Source organism: Vollenhovia emeryi, unplaced genomic scaffold, assembly GCF_000949405.1.
Source record: "Vollenhovia emeryi isolate VEMERY1.0 unplaced genomic scaffold, V.emery_V1.0 DF939190.1, whole genome shotgun sequence".
Classification (NCBI taxonomy): domain Eukaryota; kingdom Metazoa; phylum Arthropoda; class Insecta; order Hymenoptera; family Formicidae; genus Vollenhovia; species Vollenhovia emeryi.
Genome location: NW_011967176.1, coordinates 291,250 through 296,592, shown reverse-complemented (window position 1 = coordinate 296,592; position 5,343 = coordinate 291,250). Strand labels below are relative to the sequence as shown.

The following is a 5,343-nucleotide window of genomic DNA, read 5'->3' as shown; positions in this document are numbered from 1 at the left end:
GCATGTGCATCACGTATCTTATACGCATGTAACGTGCGCGTGTGAGCTGATCTTTCGATTTCCGAAAGAATGTTCATCGAGATGAAACCGACTCAGGACGGGTTTTTATTTCATATACGATTTCATTTCCGGCGTCAAAGTGTGTCTTGCAAATTCCAGGCTTGTTCGCTTCCGCATCGCGAACCCTTCGGGGATTCTCCCTACGTCTCTTCTTTTACTTATCATTGACAATCGCGATAGAGAGGCGATTGCCGCGGTTTGCTGTTGTTCACGAGAGACACAAGGGGGTGCAGACTGTCGAAAGACTTGAGAAAGAAAAGCAAACTCTCCTCGTCCCTCTTTCTCCTTCGCAGGCATTTCTCCTCGCCGCTCACAAGTTTTAATGCATTATTACACCCCGTGAAAAGAACGTATTGTGTTTGTGGATATATGTAATTTTACTTATCAATAAATAAATTATAAAGAATCTCCCGACCGCGTGTTTCGTTACATTTGCGGCCGCGCGACGAAGACCCATCGGAGCGAGCCGTAAATCGAACTCGTTTAAGGCTCCTGGTTTCTCCTGCAAGTGCCCCTTGTTTAATGACGTTAGAAGCGAGAAATGTCATACTGGGAATTCTTGCGTTGTTTTTAAATGAAAAGATATTTGGATGAAACAAAAAACACTTCAGATCGATTTAACGTCACAGGAACACTTTTATCACTTGTCACATGTCATATGTTTTTACAGTATTTTGGGGAGATAGAGTTTTAAAATGCTGGTTCGACAGACGAACGAAAACAAGTGCAAATTGCAATGCAGACTTGTAAGTGACAAATATCAGGCGAAGACTAGGCCCGAAATCTTTTGCGTAGGAAATTTTAATATTTTTGTTTGTTCTTTTTTAGATGTTCGAATGTGGAATAAGAGAAGACCATATTTATTTTAAAGACGACTGGAGGGTTAATTTCGCAAACGAAGGGATTATTAATCGGAGGATCAAGAGCAAATTTTCGAATCTTCATTCTCGACTCGGCGACTATTTAGAGAGAAAATCGGGCTGCGAGCGAGCGAATTATTATTATAATTGAAGCCGGGCGCGTTATTTAACATCACACCCATCGGGTGCTGCCACTGCCCTGCAGGCAGGATTAAGTCGTTTATAATCTTCTGGCGCCGCGTAAATCGAATTTTCATCCCTTCGTTGACGCGCTTCAGTCGTGTAACTCGTTACGAAGTGTCGTTGTCGTTGCGCAGCTGTTTCATCGTATATTATACCTGCACAACGATAATTTAACGGAAATAATTGCATAACGAGTTACAGAATCCCGCTACAAGAGCCTTAAAAAACTCCTTACGTAAGTCTTTATGCAACATCTATTAAATATTGTTTTTCTATCAGCTCCAATAATTGCGCTCTTATCGAGGAGCTTTATGTAACGGTGACACAAAATATTACTATAATATTAATCAAGATACGTTCGTTTGTAACAAAATTATATTATCACGTAATAATATAATCACGTATTATACGTGATTATATTATCCAATGCTGCTCTACATTTGTTATCTCTGTATTAGTTCAGAAATGAAGGTTTCCGTTTAAAAGATTCAGTAAACAAAATGTCAGCAGATTCGAGCAGGATTATGGTGGAGCTGCATCAGCTGCGTCTGCCGTTTAACGTGCTCCACCAGCGGAATTTGTCCCGATACAAAATCATTAACATAAGCAAAGTCTGTTGTTTCGTAATCATTTAAATTATGCAGATTCCCCTCCGTCTCTGCAGTCGATCTGCCATCATTTTTCTAACAGACGCGTCTAGCGTCTTGCCGATAAAATCTAAAAGTCATTCAGTGCATTATCACTGTAAACAGTTATAGAGAAAAATCCCCTGCTATGAGATAAGCTCATAATTATGGGATAGTGGAATTTCTGCTAAATTAATTGGCATCATCTGTTGGTTCCACTATGAATTTGTTGCCCTTTGAAGTGAAATCTGTTTACTGAAAAACTGATTGTTAGATCGTGTACTCGTCGCGAAAAAAAAATTGTGATTGAATCTGGACGTTGAAAACCTGCTACCTCGTATTAGAATCCTAACTCATAATAGAAGACTTTCCTCTTAAGTATAGCACTGAATAATTCAGTGAATATTCACTGTTTTCAGTGATAATCCACTGATTGATCTCTAGAGAGTGTCGAGTGTCAGACGGCCAGACTCGGCTGTCCGAGTAATTCGATTTGAGCGCGATCGCGAATTCGTATGTACAGTCTCCCGACCAGTCGCGAAGCAACGAGAGGGTCGGAGTAATTTTACAAGCCGAAACAGTCCCGTTTATCGCGTGCGTCAAATTGTACGATACGAAAAACGCATATTTGCGCTGTTTTTCGCAACGTGTACGTTTAAACAACAAGATAATACGCGCGACCACGCGCTATTCCCTCGCCTCCCCGCTACCGCTATTATTTTTCTCGGCCCAGCTGTGCGCTATTATTTTTCTCGCTCCTTTGTCGTCTCGCGTTTCGCTATCTACGCTTCCGCGATCGAGCGACGATCGAGTGACGAAACTCGGTGAGCAGCTGGCTTTTTTTCCTCGAAGCGCGCGCGATATCGCCGGCTTGGCGATGACGTTCCATGCGTCTGTGCGTCTCCGCGTAGTAAAAGTAGTCTTGCGTCAAAACTACGATCGCACGCATCGCGGTTGACTGATCGCTGCCGCGACGGGAAGGCACTCTTCGTTATCGCTCGCCGTGCAGGTGTTTCTCCGTATCGCACCTCTCCGTTATCTCGCGACGTGATAATCTTGCACGATAATCCTGGCGTCAATCGGCGATAACGTTGCTCGTTAAGGTCGATGGCACCAGCGGCGTCAATTAACAATTCGGATCTAATCTATGTAAAGCGTATGCGTAATTGCGCTCTGGAGTAAATTTCTGTTTCTTACGCACAGGTGAGATAAGGTGAAGATCCCGGTGAACGTCTACTATCGGTTGCGTAACGGCAATATTAAAATTTCTTCCCCAACGATATAAATGTACAGGAGGGTCCCCTATTACGAGATAGGTTCTTAATATGAGATAACGGAGTTTCTACTGAATAATAGGCTTCATCTATCTGTTGGTTCCACCATGAACTTATTGCCCTTGGAGTGAAATCTGTTTAGTGGAAAATTGACTGTTATATCGCGTAGTCGTTGCGAAAAAAGATTTTTTTAATTGAATTTGGACGTTGAAAACTACTATCTCGTATTAGACTCCTATTTCATAATAGAGGACTTTCCTCTAATATAACGCGTGTTGTATGTAACGGTTGTATTGCTGAGTAGAAAATTATAATATTGATGTTACGCAACTGTTAGTTGGCAGGTTACTGGGGCAGATAACGTGACGTGATATCGAAGTTTCGATCATCATAATACCGAAATAGTACGAGATAAGTTTCGCAAATGTCTGAGAGTTTCTTAGAGAGCACCACAATCCATTTGGCGACGGGTTGCCTGGTAAGTTTCATTCTTTAAACCACCCCAGGCCAAATTTCAGCCAGAAGTGACGCGTGGTTTCACGTTCGATCATTTGAAGCTAACGGCAAAACACTCATTGACGTAGACGATGACTTCCTCATTTCACGAGAATTTCTTCCCATCGATCCAGTGAAGTTTAGGGACAGGAAGAAGTCTCATGAGGCCAAATCCTAAGAATACGGTGGATGGGCAACCAATTTGAAACCCAATTCGTGTAATTCTGCACGAAATTCGTTTTTTTTTCGATTGTCACAACTGGCAAACCGCTCGCTTCAAACGACTACCGAACGTGAACAATATATCACTTCTAGCTGAAATTTGGGGTGGTTTGAAGAATGAAACTTACCAGGCAACCCGTCGCCAAATGGATTGTGGTGTCAACTCTTAGAAATTTATCGAACTTATCAAATGACCCTCGTACGAGCGATCCTTATAAATAGAAAAAAGATTGTATTGTCGACAACTTGTATTCAGGATTTACTCCCATGAGAAATTAAAAGGTATATTTCTACGGAATCCTTTTCAAGCTGCTGGAAAGGGATTCTTTTCAATTCATTTCGTAGATTACGCTAATTTAATTTAAAGAAAAATCTTTTTTAAATTATCTCCCTAGAAATATACCTTTTGACTTTTGATGAAGTAAATTCCTCAATACAAGTTGTACCGAATGCAAAGAACTTCTTCTCTATCCGAGAATAAGCTAAGAATTCGTGACGTAAAAGTTCCACCGATTTAGAACAGAAATGGGATGGAAATGGAAATTCATTTCATAATTCGGGAATGTAGAAAAAACTCTTTTTGGATTCTCTTTGTGCCGTCCGGATACAGTTGAAAAAAAAATTAAATACCAAACTGGTTTTTTATCCAGACTGTCGCCACGTGTCTTTTTTTGAGTGTCTCTTATCTCTCGTGACATGATAACTAGGTCTCTCTCATTAATGAACTCTTTCACATTAAGACTCGGTGTGTCATCGCTGTTGTTTGTCCAAGCAACCTATCCTATTGTTCGCTCGAGTGAATTTCCATATAATCGTATCTCAAGAAATATTTGACGTTAAAAATATATATTTAGAATTGATGTTATTAGTCAGACCGATAAAAAATTTAATGCTAATTAAGTATTAAAGGTGAAGTTAATTCACTTCGTATTAATATTAATTATATTTATCGTGGAATCTTTTTCCGAAGACTCTAATTCGATTCGACTGTCACCACTTTTTATGACCGCTTTCAGATTTTAGGGCACACAATTCCTCATAATGGGGGATTTTACATTATTAGAGGAAAGTCTCCTATTATGAGACGGGCTTCTAATATGAGATAGCAGATTTCAACATCGAAATTCAATCACAAATCTTTTTCGCAACGATTGCACGATCTAACAATGAATTTTCCACTAAACTAAGGGCAATAAATTCATGGTGGGACCAACAGACGATGCCTATTAATTTAGCAAACATCCTGCTATCTCATATTAGGAGTTTATCTCATAATAGGGGACTTGCATTATTAGAGAAAAGTCTTCTATTATGAGACAGCAGATTTTCAACATCCAAATTCAATCGCAAACCTTATTTCGCAACGATTACACGATCTAACAATGAATTTTCCACCAAACAGACTTCACTCCAAGCGCAACAAATTAACGATGAAACCAACAGATGATGCCTATTAATTTAGCAAACATCCTGCTATCTCGTATTAGGAGCGTGTCTCATAATAGGAGATTTTCCTCATTTATTTGTTACAATATAATTTATTATCGTCATCTTCTGTGTTCACCGGTTTCTTCCTATTTATACAGGGTGTCAGATTCGATATGGACAATCCCAAAGATTATA

At 39.9% G+C, this 5,343-nt stretch overlaps 1 protein-coding gene across 1 annotated transcript in view; it reads left to right on the top strand.

The window, feature by feature from the left end:
• Positions 1-2,646: 2,646 nt before the first annotated feature.
• LOC105562337 (hormone-sensitive lipase) overlaps positions 2,647-5,343 on the top strand; it is a 10,315-nt gene continuing 7,618 nt past the window's right edge. The window contains exon 1 of the mRNA XM_012013098.1: positions 2,647-2,932. The gene's annotated coding sequence lies outside the window, so the exon portion shown is untranslated. The remainder of the gene's footprint in view (positions 2,933-5,343) is intronic.